The following is a 19,781-nucleotide window of genomic DNA, read 5'->3' as shown; positions in this document are numbered from 1 at the left end:
TTCTGATTCAGCGCTGTAGAGCCCAGGAGGTGAATCTACTGAAGCCAGTGTGCTCTAGAGCCTGGGCTGCAAGACAAGAGAAGCCACCACAATGAGAAGCTGCGCACCACAACCAGAGAGTGGCCACCACTTGCCAGATACAGGGAAAAGACACTCAAGCAATGAAGTCAGAGTACAGGAAAGAAATATATTTTAAAAATCATAATGTGATTTTTATAATTAATTTTAGGTATGTACTTATTAACAACATCAAAAATTTATTACTTTATTCCATTATAATAAAAATAATCAAAATTATTAAAGTTGGAGAATTCCCTCATGGTCCAGTGGTTAACATCCCTCACTTCCACTGCAGGGTTTCAGGTTCGATCCCGACTCAGCGAACTAAGACCCTGGAAGCTGCATCACATGGTCAAAAAAGAAAGAAAAAAGAAGTAGTAAACCTGATTTTACAGTTTAAATTAGATGGTCTAACGAAACACTCCCCAGCCCTGACATCTCTTTCTGAATGTTCCGTTCCATGCCCAAACACTGAAGTTTTCAGGGAGGTGCTCATTTAGTTTTAAATGTACTGTAAAAAGTCAGAACCGATTTCCCCTCATTGGCCTCTTTGGCAGATTTTACCGTGTACTGTACATGTTAATACCTGAGGTCCACCTACAGCTTCTCTACCCTGGTTAACAGAGAGCAGACAGCGCATCCAGATGGGCCCTAAGCAACCCCTGCTGCCCAACAGCACCGAGACCCTGTCTCCAACCCGTGAGTGAGAAGCCCTGCCCAGGACAGCGCCCAGGGGAGCCTCCTCACAAGGCCAGGTCACCAGGTCATGGGGAGACGGGATCTAAGTGGAGAGGACAGGCCCTGAGGGAAGGCCCCGGGTGAGTGTGGGTGTACAAGAGTCAGACAGGATATTTCAGAGTCAGACATGATTAGCGTGTCCAGAGAAGGGCAATTCAGGAAGGACAGACTGAGAATCCACTGAGAATATGACCTTACCAGAGAAAGAGCCATGCCTGACTCCTGTTCTTTCCTCCTCTGGGCTTCTTCGGCCATGAGTCTTCACAGTTCTCTCATGAAAGTGGAAAACATGCTGTTTAACGCTTAGGGTCAACACACCCACTTCCTGAGCCCCATCGACACACACAGGGAAGCCCTCATCATGAGGAACAGACAGTCCCCTGTGGCCACTGTCTCAGGAGGGACTCAGGACAGTCAACTCCCACATAGGGTCCAACATGGGACTTTCCCACACTTTCCCTCGGATCACACTCCCCTCCTGGTGAGGCCTCATGCACACAGCAGCAGGGGGTACCTCTGCTCACCCTACGATGCCCTTCAGGTCACACAGCAGGCCCTGGTCCAGCCCCACTCAGAGCAGAGCGCCATTCCCTCCCCCAGGGCCTGATCTCAGTCTCACAAGTGGAGGCTAAGAGCCCTGGTGCTCAATGCAGGATCCAGATCGGAATCATCTGTGGCCTGTGCACATTCTTGGGGCGAGGACCCACACGAGAACCTGACGAGTCTGTCTGATGAGGGAGGGGTACCAAACATGCCTAGACCCCCAACACATACCTTTCAGTAACAGCATTGCAGGCGGATTCTTTACCAGCTGGGCTATGTAGCTCAGAACAAGTTCCAAATCTGGAAGAGCATCACGTAAGGCCTCAGTCTGTTTATTTGTACCCAGACCCAGAGCTTCAGTGTTTTGCACTGCAGCATCTATTAAGTCTTTTATCTCAGTTATAGAGTTAATCTGTTTTTTAGTTTTGTTAGTATCATTTGGTCATAAGGGTGGCTTCCTTGTCCCTCAAGAATCAGAGTGGAGCCTAATTTAACTAGAAAGTCCCTTGAGTTAAAAGAGAGGTGACAGGCAGAGAAATCGATGTAGAAACCACTGGCCATTGTTGGAGCACGAAGGGGTTTCCTGGAAAGCGGGCCCTCTGTTGGTGCTGATGTTCCCATGATGTATTTTTTATGGCTGTTAAAATTTCCAGCCCTTCAGGTTAAGATGGAAAGGACTGCGTTGGTGTCCAAGGAATTCCATTTCGGCCCCCGCTTCAGTGACCCCCCCAAACTTCAGCACTAGTTATATACACGGTGTTGTAGGCAGAGCCACTTGTGACCTCGGGGCCCCTCAGTGTGGGGAAACCATCCAAGGCTGAGGGGCCCTATGGATCTCAGGTGTCTGGGGCATTCCCTCCTCCAGTCCCCTGGCTGTCTATAAAAGGGCGAGTCCACCACAGTCTCTCCTCCAGTGCCCTTCTGTCCACACAGCATCCTGGGTTGGTCTGGTTGGTTGTGGGCCTTGTGGTCCACCATGGCCAGCTTGGCCTGCAAAGGCTGACCTCCCCTCTGGTGGTCTCTGAGTGGACAAAGCTACAATCATCATTTCAGCCCTTTGTGTATTTCTCTGGGAGTGTTCAGCCTTTTCAACCATGTCCCTATTATCAAAAACTGAATAAGCCACTTGGAGCAAATCGCTCATAGGCATCTGAGGACTAGCAGTTGCTTTTCGAATCTCGCTCTTGATGTCTGTGGCAGGGTGGGCTATGAAATGCATAGCCAAAAGGGCCTGTCCCTCGAGGGAGAAGGGATCCACACTCCTGTGTATTTATTTTGTCTATGCTCTGTCTCTGTTGCTTGTGGGCTTTTCTCAGCATGGGCTTCTCACTGCAGTAGCTTCTCTTGTTTCAGAGCACAGGCTCTAGGGCCTGGGCTTCAGTAGTTTCAGCTCCCGGGCTTAATTGCTCCATGACACATGGGATCTCCCTGGATTAGAGATAGAGCCCATGTGCCCTGCATTGGCACGTGGATTCTTTCCCAGTGAGCCACCAGAAAAGCCCCTGCTATATTTTTTAAAGCTTCTATCAACCTCTCTTGAAATGCTTTCTGATTTTCATCTCACCCCTGTTGTACTACCTGCACTTTTTCATAACTGACAGGTTTAACTGCACGTGTTTTCATAACCTCTGTTAAACAGTCATGTAGCCATGGACCTGCCTCAGGGACAGTGGCAGCGCCCCCTGCCCCCCGCGTGGCCCTGTTGGGCTCAGGCCGCCACTGGGTCAGCATGGACCCTAGCTGCCTGTGGGAGAGTAAAATCTGTAAATCTCCCTTTGGATGAGATCAAAAGATCTCATTAACTGGGTAAACTCCATCCTGGAAAGTTCAGGGTTCTCAGAAAAATATATCAATTTATCTTCTGCTGACTTATGAACAAGGAGATGGACAAGGAGAAAGGCAGAGAAAGATGGACATGGAGAAAGGGGCTTCTCACAGAGGCGGAGCCATGGGGCAGTTGGTCCATAACTTACACACTGCAGGTGCTGTCTGGGCTGAGATTTGGCCCTTGGGTAACTCGGGGTACAGAGAAGGAGCTCCTGAATATAGTGGGCAGTCTCCTCACCCTTGGGTGCCCTTGACTCTGGGCTAGTGGCCTTGGCTGGAGCAGCAGCTGAGACAGTCCTTGCCATTCCCATTCCTCGAGCAGTAGTTAGCTATCCAGATGTTACGTTCCTGTGTCACACTTCACTGTGCAGTTTAATGAGGATTTGTGCTTACAGCTTTAGATGTTATCCCTTCCGAGTAGTCTCTCAGCCAGGTGTGAATGGCTGAGAAACTGTCCTAAAGGAATAATACAGAGTGTGTGTCCAGTGGCCTTGACAGAGAGCTTTCAGGAACTGGTCTGGCTGCAAGTTGGAAGTAAAGGGTCAGGGGAGGAGGGTAAATCCTGGAAGTTGATTCCCTTCAGTATCCTTGTGCAGGATGTTGAGAATACCTCATAAGAGGCATTTATCCAGGCTGGACACAGTCCTTTAAAAGATGTCTTGTTTATTTTCTTGGACATATAACGCCCTGGTTATAGATTATGGGCATCTGATCTGCATCCAAAGATAGCTTACACTGCTGAGCTTCAGACCCAAGCCTAGAATATCTTCCTAACAACTCAATTAAACATTACAAAAATATGACAAAAGTAAAATTTAAAAGTGAATTTTAGACAGTAGATACTGATCTCAGCCAAACTAAAATTTAATATCTATTAAAACATAATTCCTTTCTTCTTAAATCACCCTCATTTGTCCCAAACATAGCCAAGTTTAGATTAATTTGTTTGTAAAATGAGTCTGGTTAACTGATAACATAGGCTTGTAAAATTGGTCCAGGAAAGTGAGTGTCTTGATCACTAAAAATTGTACAAAGTACACCGCAAGTGAAAAACACATTTCAAAAATATTTATTTATTTAATTTTGGCTGTGCTGGGTCTGCACTGCTACTCGGACTCTCTATTTGCAGCAAGCAGGGGCTACTGTTTGCTGAGGTGCACTGGCTTCTCACTGAGGCGGCTTCTCTTTTGCAGAGCACAGACTCTAGGGGGCGTGGGCTTCAGTAGTTGTGGCTTCCAGGCTTTAGAGCACAGGCTCAGTAGTTGGCTCGCATGGGCTTAGTTGTTCCACAGCATGTGGGATCTTCCCAGATCAGGGATCGAACCCACGTCTCCTGCATTGGTAAGGGGATTCTTTACTGCTGAGCCTCCAGGAAAGACCATGAGTTAATTTTCTTGCTGACAAACTTTACAACAAATATACTTACTGCCTTTGAGTAAACCTGGGTACCATAAAAACATTGTGCTTAATAGTGATGTGTCTAAATGACATGTCTCTATTAAATAACAAGCAAACAACAAACTTTAATGCCAGATGGTAATTTAATACTAAATGTTTCTTGGGTCATACGAATCCAAAATCCATTTAGCTTAGTTTCTGTTATATTTAGAAATGTTTAATTTGTAAGCACTTTTTTGAAAGACAGTTAAATAGAGCTCACCTACAAATTAACCTGAGCAATACATATATCCCAATAGAGATCTCACAGTTTCACTTTAAAACTTAGTCATAAAACAGGCATTGCAATGCAAAACTTACCAGCTAAGATATATTTGAGGACTTCCCTGGTGGTCCAGTAACTAAGACTCCATACTTCCAACGCATTGGGCCCAGGTTCCATTCCTGGATGGGAAACTAAATCCCACTTGCCACAGCTAAGAGCCACTGCAGCCAAATAAATAATAAATAAGTATTTATTCTTAAAAAATACATAAATAACAGGTAGAATAACCTAAATTTATAGACTTGAGTTTTACCAGGGTTAGACTTAGAACATAGGAGAAAAATCCCCAAATTAAAAAGAAGTCGATTTTCAGAACCTGTGAGCAGCACTCAGACAGTAAAATTTCTTCCTTCTCACATACCATCTACCCTGTCTCCTGCGCTAGCAACAAGATCCTTTCTGTGTCTCTAGACATCGATACCACATTTTTATGGCAGCCTGTGCTGACTGAAAAAAAAAAAGAAAGAAAGAAAGAAAAGAAAAGATAGGACACTTGTGAGGCTTACAAGCAGAGGGGGAGAGGGTGCTGCCCAGAGTAATTAGTGGGCTACAATTTTATAATAAAAGGAGAAGTGGGGAGAGGAAGAGTGTCCTTATCTCTCTCTTCTGCTTCCTCTTCTTGAGTTGTTCAGCAGCTCAAGTTGTGTCCATCTCTTTTCGACCCCATGGACTGCAGTACACCAGGCTTCCCTGTCCTTCACCATCTTCCGGAGCTTGCTCAAACTCATGTCCATTGAGTCAGTGATGCCATCCAACCATCTCATCCTCTGCCCCCTTCTTGTCCTGCCTTCAATCTTTCCAAGCATCAGGGTCTTTTCTAATGAGTCACTTCTTCCCATCAGGTGGCCAAAATATTGAAGCTTCAGCTTCAGTCCTTCCAGTGAATATTCCAGGTTGATCTGCTTTAGGATTGACTGGTTTGATCTCCTTGCTGTCCTAGGGACTCTAAAGAGTCTTCTCCAACACCATCACTCAAAAGCATCAATTCTTCAACACTCAGCCTTCTTTACGGCCCAACTCTCACATCTATACATGACTACTGGAAAAACCATAGCTTTGACTAGATGGACCTTTGTGGGCAAAGTAATGTCTCTGCTTTTTAATATGCTGTCTAGGTTGGTCATACTTTTTCTTCCAAGGAGCAAATGTCTTTTAATTTCATGGCTGCAGTCACCTTCTGCAGTGATTTTGGAGCCTAGAAAAATAAAGTCTCTCACTGTTTCCATTGTTTCCCCATCTATTTGCCATGAAGTGATGGGACTGGATGCCATGATCTTAGTTTTTGAATGTTGAATTATAAGCCAGCTTTTTCACTCTCCTCTTTCACTTCAGTTCCTCTTCACTTTCTGCCATAAGGGTGCTGTCATCTGCATATCTGAGGTTATTGATATTTCTCCCAGCAATCTTGATTCCAGCTGGTGCTTCATCCAGCCTGGCATTTTGCATGATGTATTCTGAAGCTAAGTTAAATAAGCAGAGTGATAATATACAGCCTTGACGTACTTCTTTGTACTCCATTCCCAATTTGGAACCAGTCCATTGTTCCATGTTTGGTTCTAACTGTTGCTTCTTGACCTGCATACACATTTCTCAAGAAGCAGGTAATATGGTCTTGTACTCCCATCTCTAAGAATTTTCCAAAATTTGTTGTGATCCACATAGTAAAAGGCTCTAGTGTAGTCAGTGACACAGAAGTAGATGTTTTTCTGACATTCTCTTGCTTTGTGGATGTTAGAAATGTGATCTCTGGTTCCTCTGCCTTTTATAAATCCAGCTTGAATGTCTGGAAGTTCTTGGTTCATGTACTGTTGAAGCCTAGCTTGGAGAATTTTGAGCATTACTTTGCTAGCATCAACACTATGAAAAGGCAAAAAGATGACACCGAAAAATAAACTCCCCAGGTTGCTAGATGCCCAGTGTGCCATGGGACGAAAGCAGAGAGATAGCTCCAAAATGTGTGAAGAGGCTGAGCCAAAGCAAAAACAATGCCCAGTTATGGATGTTTCTGGTGGTGAAAGTAAAGTCTGAAGCTGTGAAGAACAATATTGTGTAGGAACCTGGAATGTTATGTCCATGAATCAAGGTAAATTGGAAGTGGTCAAACAGGAGATGGCAAGAGTGAACATCAACTTTCTAGGAATCAGTGACCTAAGATGGACCAGAATGGGTGAATTTAATTCAGATGACCATTATATTTACTACTGTGGGCAAGAATCCCTTAGAAGAAATGGAGTAGCTCTCATAGTCAACAAAAGAGTCCAAAATGCAGTACTTGGATGCAGTCTCAAAAACTACAGAAGGATCTCTGTTTATTTCCAAGGCAAACCATTCAATATCACAGTAATCCAAGTCTATGCCTCAGCCACTAATGCCAAAGAAACTGAAGTTGAACAGTTCTATGAAGACTTACAAATTTCATAGAACTAATACCAAAAAAAGATGTCCGTTTCATCATAGGGGACTGGAATGCAAAAGTAGGAAGTCAAGAGATACCTGGAGTAATAGGCAAGTTTGGCCTTGGAGTACAGAATGAAGCAGGGCAAAGCTAACGATTTTGTTAAGAGAACACACTGGTCATAGCAAACGCCTGTCAACTACAAAGTGGCATTGACCAAGAGCAGTGCCAGTGACTGAACAACAAAGGCATTTGTCGTCTGCCTCTATGGAGAGTGAACCCCATGCTCCTATAGTTGTTGCCCTTCAACAGCTGTGGAGTGAGGCACTCCATGCTCCAGGGAACCCGGTGGGATGGGTCTTTAGACAATTGGATTTTTTTTTTAATGTTTTTAGGAACAGATTTTATGGTCTCTATCATTGCATCTCCTCCCATCTAGAGAAGCACTAAATCCCTTTATGATGACATCATATCCTCATGACTAACAAAAATCCTTTTGTAAAATAAGTGCTTCATGGTATTGAACTTCCCATTCACCAAAACCTTGTATATTGACCTTCCCCACTGCTGCTTTGAAGCAGTCTCTCAGAGCTATCTGAGATGCTGCCTCCTGGGCTACAGTCCTGATTTTGCCCTCATTTTGTTTGGTGCCATCCTAAAATGTTCTCTCTAAGAAAGCAAAGGTTTTAGAAATTATCACTGGTATTTATGCTCACCAATCTATAAAATGCTAATATAAAAGTCAGTTCTTGGCAGTTAAGGTCTCCTCCCAGGAGAGGCAGCATGGCTCAAGCATTCGTGAATAGCAAGATCCAGTCTGGGAAGGTGGTCGTGTTCAACCCAACCTGCCCTACTGCACAAGGACTCAGGAGCTCCTCAATCAACTGCCCTTCAAACAAGGGCTTTTGGAATTTGTGGATATCACAGCCAGCGGCGACACCAATGAGATACAAGATTACTTGCAACAGCTCACAGGAGCCAGAACGGTACCTCGGGTCTTCATCGGTAAAGAGTTCACTGATCTAGTAAATATTCATGAGAGAGGGGAACTGTTCACACGGATAAAGCAAATTAGAGCTCTGCAATAATTACAGAGCAGATCCAGGCTGATATCCCCCTTGAAGACTGGATGGCATTCCGATAATGACATCCTCCATTCCTGGAGGATGGACCTGGGGCAACTTTACCCAGTCACAGCGACTGTTTACTTAAAACTCAGAAATATGTTCACCTCAATAAAAAGGGACGGGCAATTCGGGAAGCGAAAAACAACTTCTTTTGACTCAGTATTAAAAATGGACCAACTTGCCAAAAAAAAAAAAAAAAAGAGTCAATTCGTGGTTGCTTAAGGAAATTACGAAGTGTGTTTTCAGTAAAGAAGGTATGAGGAATGGAATTGCATTTTGTGATGGGAAAAGGAAGTAAGCCTGACTTACAGGTGGCTTTTTAGGATGGAAGAACAAAGTAATGGGTACAGAAAGTGATAAGGTTTGTGAAAAGTGAACCATGAGAAGTGAGTTTTGTACATGGTTTAAAATAAGTGTAAAATAAATTGAATTAAGTTTGCCTTTTAAATAAAGTAAAATTTATTTAGCTTTGAATTTTGCTTTTCCATCTGTTGCAAAACTTGAATTTAGCTTTTCTGTTAAGATGACACCTTTTTTTCAGATGGTGAACTGCCTTTGATAACAGATTTAAATTTCTTTATCTCTTAAATGATCTGTTCTGAAATCTTTTATTGTTAATTTAGCTATATGAAAAGCTATTGTTTCACAATGACCTATAATCCTATCTGACTGAGTGTGCTAAACCTTTTTGATATTTGTTGACAAAACTTCCTAAGTCATTGTAATGAAGAACTTGATTTCTAGCTAACTTTGGGATGCTTCAGAGGGCCCTGAAACACCCCAAAGAGAGATATTACACCAATTCGTCTTACGTTCTGTACAGAATGACATGGGAAGTATTGTCAAGTGAGGAATAAGTCTCGGGTTACATTGTATGGTGATGGACAGGGAGGCCTGGCGTGCTGCAATTCATGGGGTCGCAAAGAGTCGGACACGACTGAGCGACTGAACTGAACTGAACTGATATTGTATAGTAAATGTTACTAATATAGATATCGTAGAAACCATACAGTGCCCCTATAATTCTGGTATGTTTGGGTAAAATGTTATCAGGCATAATTCTAATTATCTCAAAATATTGTCATAGCACTAATCAAGTTTTGCAGGAATACTTGCTCTTCAAGAAGATGTACAGAAAGGACTTTCGGATAAATACCACTTTCTGAACTGGGTAAGGATTCTAGTGCAAAATCTGATGACTTCACAAAGCTTAACAGAAGGACTGATGGATATGCTTATAAGTTTTATGGTTTGTATCTGAAAAATTGCTAGTTAGAATAAGTGTTTTCCAGGTGTAAGGAAAAAAAAACCTTCCCCTGAAACTAATTATGACAGCAACTTGGGAAAATTATATTTTATACACAAATTGAAACATTTCTCTTTTCTATCTGAACCCTTTTGGAATGCAAAAGTAGGAAGTCAAGAAACACTTGGAGTAACAAGCAAATTTGGCTTTCGAGTACAGAATGAAGCAGGGCAAAGGCTAACAGAGTTCTGCCAAGAGAACACACTGGTCATAGCAAACATCCTATTACAACAAAACAAGAGAAGACTCTACACATGGACATCACCAGATGGTCAACACCAAAATCAGATTGATTATATCCTTTGCAGCCAGAGATGGCGAAGCTCTATACAGCCAGCAAAAACAAGACCAGGAGCCGACTATGGATCAGATCATGAACTCCTTATTGCCAAATTCAGATTGAAATTGAAGAAAGTAGGGAAAACCACTAGACCACTCAGGTATGACCTAAATCAAATCCCTTATGACTATACAGTAGAAGTGAGAAATAAATTTAAGGGACTAGATCTGACAGACAGAGTGCCTGATGAACTATGGACGGGGGTTCATGACATTGTACAGGAGACAGGAATCAAGACCATCCCCAAGAAAAAGAAATGCAGAAAAGCAAAATGGCTGTCTGAGGAGGCCTTAGAAATAGCTGTGAAAAGAAGAGAAGTGAAAAGCAAAGGAGAAAAGGAAAAATATACCCATTTGAATGCAGAATTCCAAAGCATAGCAAGGAGAGATAAGAAAGCCTACTTCAGTGATCAGTGCAAAGAAATAGAGGAAAACAATAGAATGGGAAAGACTAAAGATCTCTTCAAGAAAATTAGAGGTACCAAGGGAACATTTCATGCAAAGATGGGCTCAATAATGATTGGACTTGAAGCAGTGGATGAAATGTATAGCCCGATATGTGATCAGTGATTGTAATGATGTTACTCTAGATATAGGAGTAACTTCCCCTTCCAGATGTTCAAACTGGGTTTAGAAAAGGCAGAGGAACCAGAGATCAAAATGCCAACATCTGCTAGATCATCAAAAAAGCAAGTGTTCCAGAAAGACATCTACTTCTGCTTTATTGACTATGCCAAAGCCTTTGATTGTGTGGATCACAACAGACTGAGGAAAATTCTTAAAAAGATGGGAAAACCAGATCACCTGACCTGCCTCCTGAGAAATCTGTATGCAGGTCAAGAAGCAACAGTTAGAACTGGACATGGAACAACAGACTGGTTCCAAACTGGGAAGGGAGTACATCAAGGCTGTGTATTGTCACCCTGGTTATTTAACTGATATGTAGAGTACAATCATGCAAAATGCAGGGCTGGAGGAAGCACAAGCTGGACTCAAGATTGCTGGGAGAAATATCAATAACCTCAGATATGCAGATGACACCAGCCTTATGGTAGAAAGTGAAGAAGAACTAGAGACTTTTGATGAAAGTGAAAGAGGAGAGTGAAAGGCTGGCTTAAAAGCCAACATTCAGAAAATGAGGATCTTAGCATACAGACCCATCATTTGATGGCAAATAGTTGGGGAAACAATGGAAACAGTGAGAGACTTTTTTTTTGAAGGTGGAGGGCTCCAAAATCACTGCAGATGGTGATTGCAGCCATGAAATGAAAAGACATTTGCTCCTTGGAATAAAAGTTGTGACCAACCTATACAGCATATTAGAAAGCAGAGACATTACTTTATTTAAAAAGGTCCATGTAGTCAAAGCTATGGTTTTTCCAGTAGTCATGTATGGATGTGAGAGTTGGACTATAACAAACGCTGAGCACTGAAGAATTGATGCTTTTGAACTGTAGTGTTGGACAAGACTCTCGAGAGTCCCTTGAGCTGCAAGGAGATCCAACCAATCCGTCCTAAAGGAAATCAGCCCTGAATATTTATTGGAAGGACTGATGCTGAAGCTAAAATTCCAATACTTTGGCCACCTGATGTGAAGAATTGACTCATTGGAAAAGGCCCTGATGCTGGGAAAGAATGAAGGCGGGAGGAGAAGGGGACGACAGAGGATGAGACGGTTGGATCGATCACCGACATGATAGACATGAGTTTGAGTAAGCTCTGGGAGTTGGGGATGGACAGGGAGGCCTAGCGTCCTGCAGTCCATAGGGTTGCAAGGTCTGACACGACTGAGTGACTGAATTGAACTGAGACACGGGAAGATGCAACAAGAAGGAATACTTTCCTGGACCATAACTAGAAAACAGGTCTGCAGAGATCTTTGACTATGGAGACCTAGTCCAGTAATAGCACATTGAGTGACTTGTCAGCAAAGCCTTCTTCAGAACTGGGAAGGAGCCTTCCCAGCAACGTGAGACAAAATGTCCATGAAATGCCCCCCAAAACATGATCGGATGTATAGCCACAAGAGGGCCATGTCATCTACAAATTGGCACTTACCAAGGGCATGCCAATGAGTGAACGTCAGAGGCATTTACCCTCTGCCTCCATGGAGACTGAACCCCATTCTGCTAAAGCTGTTGACTTTTAACAGCCCTGGAGGGACTTCAGAGTGGAGCGAGGCACTCTGCTCCAGGGACTCTGGTGGGACTGGTCTGTAGATAGTTGGATGTTTTTAGGAACAGACTTTATGGTCTCAATCCTTGCATCTCTTCCTATCTAAAGACGCACTAAATCCCTTCATGGTGACATCAGATCCTCATGACTAACAAAAAACCATTTGTGAAATGAGTAGTTCATGGTATTGAACTTCCCCTTCACCAAAACCTTATATATTGAACTTCCCCCACTGCTGCTTTGGAGCAGTCTCTCAGAGTGCTCAGACTATTCTCCTGATATGACCGTTTAGCAAATATGACTCTACTTTGGAGGGCATTTCATGACCATTTTGTCCCGCATTGCTGGGAAGGCTCATTCCTAGATCTGAAGAAGGTTTTTGCTGATACACCACTCAATGTGCTATTACTGGACTAGGTCTTAATAGTCAAAGATCTCTGGACACCTGTCAGAGCTATCTGAGATGCTGCCTCCCTGGCTGCAGTCCTTATTTTCCCCAAATAAAACTTTACTTGCAACTCTCAAGTTGTACATCTTTTTGAGTTGACACACCCTCTTCTGACAACACGAGACGACTCCACACAAGGACATCACCAGATGCTCAATACCGAAATCAGATTGATTATGTTCCTTGCACCTGAAGATGGGGGAGCTCTATACAGTCAGCAAAAACAAGACCAGGAGCTGACTGTGACTCAGATCATGAACTCCCTACTGCCAAATTCAGACTGAAACTGAAGAAAGTAGGGAAAACCACTAGACACCATTCAGGTATGACCTAAATCAAATCTCTTATGATTACACGGTGGAAGTGACAGATGGTTTCAAAGGATTAGATCTGGTAGACAGAATGCCTGAAGAACTATGGACAGAGGTTCATGACATTGTACAGGAGGCAGTGATCAAGACCATCACAAGGAAAAAGGAATGCAAAAAGGCAAAATGGTTGTTTGAGGAGGCCTTACAAATAGCTGAGAAAAGAAGAGACATGAAAGGCAAAGAGAAAAGGAAAGATAAACCCATTTGAATGAAATGTTCCAAGGAATAGCCAGGAGAAATAAGAAAGCCTTCTTAAGTGAACAATGCAAAGAAAGAGAGGAAAGCAATAGAATGGGAAAGACTAGAGATCTCTTCAAGAAAATTAGAGGTACAGAGGACAGAAACGGCATGGACCTAACAGAAGCAGAAGAGATTAAGAAAAGGTGGCAAGAATACACAGAAGAACTATACAAAAAGGATCTTAATGAGCCAGGTAACCATGATGGTGTGATCACTCACCTAGAGGCAGACATCTTGGAATGTGAAGTCAAGTGGGCTTTAGGAAGCATTACTGTGAACAGAGCTAGTGGAGGTGATAGAATTCCAGCTGAGCGATTTCAAATCCTCAAAGATGATGCTGTGAAAGTGCTGCACTCAATATGCCAGCAAATTTGGAAAACCCAGCAGTGGCCACAAGACTGGAAAATGTGAGTTTTCACTCCAATCCCAAAGAAAGGCAATGCCAAAGAATGTTCAAACTACCACACAATTGCACTCATCTCACCCGCTAGCAAAGCGAAGTTCAAACATCTTGATTAGAAGTCAGCTTCCATCGTCAGCTCCTTCTCCTCATTGGGCAGGGGAATTTTCTTGTCCTTACATGGTCAAGCTTGGACTCTCATGGCTCAGTGGAAATGCACAAAAATTTGGTAAGTCATCTCAGGTTTCATCATAATGTCACCCTTTCCTTTTATTTCTGTTTTTAGTGCACACAAAGAAGCATGTCCTTGGGGGTCATTAACTTACTGAGCCCACTGGGCAGGATGTGAAACTCATGCCACAGATGTTTTATTGTTTGCAGGTCCCTTGCCTTTGCCACACAGTTTTGTTGTTGAGCAAACCTACTTTCTTGAGTGATCCTTTAACTTACAGAGTCTCCCACACTTTTTTCTTTACTTACAATCCCCTAGTGGGATTAACTATTTAATCACCCACTCTGTCTCTCTTCTCTGTCCTTACCAACTTGATTTACCTTAGTCTACTTGCCAGTTTGGACGACCCAGGTTCCTGTGTTGGGTCCCCACGTGGGGAGGTCTGACAGCAGTCTTTATTTTTTAGCATAAATCATGCAAGTTTGAGGGGCTTGCTGGATGGTCTTCCATAGGTTAGGGTCCATTATGAACTTGTGAATCCGTTGTGGCATCTCTCCTGGTGTGGGTGCTGTTACAGTGTAGTGTGGCACGGTGTGAAAGAGGGCCTCAGGAGTCAGGACATTTCCACATGCACACATCTCCCCCGGGTGTGGTGTGGTCCAGAGTGAATCCTCACTCCTTTTCTGGATACACCACCTGGTATTTTGACAAATTAATCTAGAGTGACCCTCTCATGGCTTGAGAATCGCCTGCCTTTGCTGCCTGCCTTTGCAGCTTGGTCAGGTGAGAGACGTACACAGTGGTGGGTTGCCCCAGGGTGAACTGCTAGGTTTCCTGAAGTCTGGCACAAGGAGTTGCCACAGCTCGAAGGCTAGGGGGCCACCCTGAACACTCTGTTTTAGTTGAGAAGTAAGTAGTGGGCCAAGGGATGTTCCCCGGAGCTTGAATTAATATGTGAGGCTCAGGCCTTGTCCCTCAGGGACCTACAGTATGCAAGGTTTAAGTCTGCTAGTTCCAAAGCTGGAGCCGAGACTAACCTTGTTTTTATCATTTCCCAGGCTGTTTGGTGCTCTTTTGTCGAAGTAAGAGCTCAAGATATGTTCTTTTAAAGCCTGAATTCGAGATCCTAATTCGACAGAATCCTGCCTTTCCCAGAAGCCCCTCAGCTCTGCGTGTCTTGGGTGTTCCCAAGCTGGCAGTTGCCTATTTTCTGTCCGGCAGAGGATGAAACCCAGGTACGTGACTTGTTACTTACATAGTTGAGCTTTCTGGGAGCCGTTCCATCCACAATTGGCCGAGTTCAGGGTTCTTATGGTATTTTTCAGACACTTTGCTTGTTGAGAGCAAGTCATCCACACACATTGGAGTAACAACCCGAGCCAACATTTCCCCAAACAAGGTAGGGGAAATCTTCAGTCCCTGAGGCAACACTGTCCAGCAGTACTGTTGGACTCCCTGTGTTTCCGGGTCCTGCCACCAGAAAGCAGACAGCTGCAGTGGTTCTTCTGCAGTAGAAATGCAGGGAAAAGTATGCTTCAAGTCCAGAACTGAGAACCAGCAGTATTGTCCCACAGTAGCTGTGAGCACAACATATATGGATTACTTACTACAGGCTGCAAATCTTGGGCTGTCTCACAAATGGCCCTGACGTCTTGGACAATGATTCGTACACTGCTGAGTTCACCTCTTTGGGAGGATAGGAGTTTGATATAGGAATCTACAAGGTTTAATTAGTCCCAGTTAAGCCAACTTTTCAAGAATTGTCTGAATTATCTTTGGGGTCTCTTGCCTCAGAAAGTATTGTTTTAAATTAGGTGTCCCAGTGTCACTTTTTTTGTTTTATTTTGGCTGTCCTGCACAGTTTGCAGGATCCTAAGTTCCCTCACCAGGAACTGAACCCGGGCCACTGCAGCAAAAGTGCCAACTTTAACCACTGACCCACCAGGGAATCCCTCCAGTGTCCCTAATAACAGGATTTGTATTGGCCACGTGTTTGTCGGCCTTCCCTGTGGTGCTGTCAGTCCACACTTCCTGCCTTATCTTTTTCTATACCTGGGGAGGGGGAATCAGTCTCCTTCTCCAGAGTGTCCACAAATGTCATCTGCCTGCTTACCGGGTGCCCTGACAGGATGCAGAGGTCAAGCTGTTCTGGTGAAAAAATCATTTGTGCATTTAATTTACAGAAGAGGGATTGGACATGTTGGCATATATAAGAATCTGTGTTTCAGGTTGAGGTCCCCTAATTGGCATTGCAGGGGTTGTAAGAAAGAACAGCTTTGCACTTCTCCAGAAACTCCTGTGGCTGGGATGGACTGAGTCATTCTCTGTGCCATCTTGGTATCTACCAGAGCGTGCTGCACTGTAGCTATCAGAAGGTCAGTCAGCTTGTCCCCACTGTCACAGGTACCCGGGGTTCCTGGGGCATCATCAGAGTGTTCATCTCTTTCTACTGCAGTGACAGGCTCCTGTCTGTTACTGTTTTCCTTCTTACTCCTTAGCCAAGGACAGTCTGTTTTCCATTGCCCTCCTTACACTAAGCACGTTGTTCCCTCCCCCACAGTGGCTCACCTCTCCTCAGGTTACTCATGCTCTGGGAATCCACTGCTGCCACCAGGTAGTGTGGCTTTCAGTCTTGCATCTTCCTGCTTCTTTTGTTGTCCCCTGTTGTTGAACACTTTTAAAGCAACATCTGGCAGTTGAGAAGGGGTCATTCCAAGTGGACCATCTAACTTCTGTGATTTTCTTATGTCTGGGGAACTTGGTCCAATAAAGGTTATGTTTACCATTCTCATTATTTTCAGAGGCCTCAGGGTTTGCATCAGAGCAGTGCCTATAAGTATGATAAATTCTTTCTAGAAACTTTGATGGATCGTCATTGGGTTTTTGGTGTATCTCTTGAATTTATCTAAGCTCTTTTGCCTGGGTACTCCTTTTCAAAGACCTGCTCAGATACACTTACTGTAATGATCTCCGTTCAGTTAGTTTCTCAGTCATGTCTGACTGTCTGCAACCCCATGGACTACAGCATGCCAGGCTTCCCAGCCCATCACCAGCTCCCGGAGCTTACTCAAACTCATGTCCATTGAGTCAGTGATTCCATCCAACCATCTGATCCTCTGTCGTCCCCTTCTCCTCTCGCCTTCAATCTTTCCCAGCATTAGGGTCTTTTCCAATGAGTCAGTTCTTTGCATCAGGTGGCCAAAGCATTGGAGTTTCAGCTTCAGCATCAGTCCTTCCAATGAACACCCAGGACTGATTTCCTTTAGGATGAACTGGTTGGATCTCCTTGCAGCCCAAGGGACTCTCAAGAGTTATCTCCAACATCACAGTTCAAAAGCATCAATTCTTCAGCACTCAGCTTTCTTTATAGTCCAACTCTCACATCCATACATGACTACTGGAACAACCATAGCCTTGACTAGGTGGACCTTTGTCGGCAAAGTAATGTCTCTGCTTTTTAATATGTTGTCTAGGTTGGTCATAACTTTTCTTCCAAGGAGCAAGTGTCTTTTAAGTTCATGGCTGCCGTCACCATCTTCAGTGATTTTGGAGCCCCCAAAATAGTGTCTCACTGTTTCCGTTGTTTCCGCAAGTATTTGACATGAAGTGATGGGACAGAATGCCGTGATCTTAGTTTTCTAAATGTTGAGTTTAAGCCAGCTTTTTCACTCTCCTCTTTCATGTTCATCTAGAGACTCTATAGTTCTTTATGCCACAAGGGTCGTGTCATATCTGAGGTTACTGATATTTCTCCTGGCAATCTTGATTGTAGCTTGTGTTTCATCCAGCCCAGCATTTCGAATGATGTACCCTGCATATAAGTTAGATAAGCAGGGTGACAATATACAGCCTTGACATACTCTTTTCCTATTTGGAACCAATCTGTTGTTCCACGTCCAGTTCTAACTGTTGCTTCCTGACCTACATACAGATTTCTCAGGAGGCATGTTAAGTGGTCTGGTATTCCCATCTCTTGAAGAATTTTTCATAGTTTGTTGTGATCCACACAGTCAAAGACTATTCAATGAAGCAGAAGTAGATGGGAGGACTATTCTATTTAAGGGGCAGGGTTTCTGGGAATTGGGCCTCTGCCTGCCTTTGGCCTTTTATGGTTATCCTGTGAACTATCATTGTGCCTGTGCATGTGTCGTTTAGGTGATGTGTTAGAGTGAGAGTGTAACGGGCTTAAGGTCAACTGGAAGTAGACTCTTCCGGCATCTTGTGCCTAGTTTTTGTCATATCCTTTTTTTCTCAATGACTGTGTCATCCCGTCCCCCCACTTCTTTTAATGGTTGTGCCCTGACCCCTTCCTTCTGTCTCATTGTGATCCTTTAGAATATTGAGAATGTTGTCTTCTAAGGAGTGATGTGGCTTGGTGCCAGAGGAAGAAAAATTGATCTTTATGGTTGAACAGGTTCTTCCATCGAGGTCTGGTTAACAGAGGGCTCATGCGAGAGGAGGGAGGGGGCCAAAATGGGCAGAGGAAAAGTTTGCATTTAATTTTCCTGTCTTGCCTAAACTGTTGAGTTTTTATTTCATCAGTGCTCTCTCAGGAGGCAGACATCTTAGTGTGTCCCACCTACTCTGAATGTGTGGGCAACAGGGATCAGGAGACAGAGTGACTGAGAGAAATAGAAATGTGAGGAGAACAGAAGAGGGGGTGAGATCAGAGGGCAGTGTGGAGGATGGGTGTTTTGCAAAGAGATGATAAGAATGAAAGAATAAACAGTGAAAGTAGCAGATGGTAAAAAACAAAGTGAAAGAAAGTTGGGATCTCTTGGGACATGAAGGAGTAAAGACAGAATAGGAGAGGAGCTCCCGATCAGTATGAAAAGGGAAGGTTAGTCCCTTAGTTGTGTCTGACTTTTTTGTGATTCCCATGGACTGTCGTCCACTAGGCTCCTCTGTCCATGGAATTCTCCAGGTGAGAATACTGGAGTGGGTTGCCATTTCCTGCTCCAGGGCTGATCAGTATAGTGAGGGTATAAAAGGGTGGAAGACATGACTTAGGGAGAGACTTGATGCTGGGAGAGAAGGGCTGGAGTGGGGACAAAGTGAGCAGAGGAAGAGAGGGTGGAAAGGTAGTTTGGCCACCAGAGGCAGGACAGAGTGGGGATGAAGGGCGTGTCACGGATTCAATGGTGGTAACCTGGAGGACTGAAAGAGAGGGACACAAGGAAAACAAGTCAGAAAGGTTGAGGGGGAACAAAGTGCAGAGAGGCAGGACAGCAGAGAGGACCAGCGAGACAAACCAAATGAAAGGGAAAGACGTGGAAGTGAGGGGGTGCAGATCTGGACCCAGATGAGTGCTCAGCTGTTTGCTTATGCATGATTAAGTTGTGATGTATTTGATTTGTGGCTTTGGACTCCAAAAAATACCTTGTAAAATTATTCTGATAAGGATGAGAATTGAAAATGTCCTGTCTGTATGTGTGCATCTTGTAATTATTTGTATCATAATAGAGCTTCCATCTGCCATCCTGTTCAGCCCAGGGGACAGTGACTTGACTCAGACAGCTGTGGGTCACCCCTTCTGTTTCCTGGTGTGGAGCAGAGGACGGGGAGACTGGTGGAGCCAGAAATGACATCTGTCACCATGCGGTGCCTCTCTGAAGGAATGTTGCTGCTGCTGCTGCTAAGTCACTTCAGTCGTGTCCAACTCTGCGACCCATACATGGCAGCCCACCAGGCTCCCCCATCCCTGGGATTCTCTAGGCAAGAACACTGGAGTGGGTTGCCATTTCCTTCTCCAATGCATGAAAGGGAAAAGTGAATGGACTGTAGCCCTCCGGGCTCCACCATCCGTGGGATTTTCCAGGCAAGAGTACTAGAGTGGGGTGCCACTAAAAGGTGCTTTTATTCCTTCTGGTGATGGTTTTGCTTTTTGCTTTACATTGAATTGTTTCCTATAAAGAAT

At 44.1% G+C, this 19,781-nt stretch overlaps 1 protein-coding gene and 1 pseudogene across 1 annotated transcript in view; one reads left to right on the top strand and one right to left on the bottom strand.

The window, feature by feature from the left end:
- The window catches only part of LOC128064126 (zinc finger protein 665-like), a 159,134-nt gene that overhangs the window by 79,566 nt on the left and 59,787 nt on the right, over nt 1-19,781 (bottom strand). The gene's annotated exons all lie outside the window — the stretch shown is intronic.
- On the top strand, nt 8,070-8,374 carry LOC128064130 (glutaredoxin-1-like; annotated as a pseudogene).

This window comes from Budorcas taxicolor, chromosome 18 (genome assembly GCF_023091745.1).
Source record: "Budorcas taxicolor isolate Tak-1 chromosome 18, Takin1.1, whole genome shotgun sequence".
NCBI lineage: Eukaryota > Metazoa > Chordata > Mammalia > Artiodactyla > Bovidae > Budorcas > Budorcas taxicolor.
This window is presented reverse-complemented; position numbering and strand designations above follow the sequence as displayed.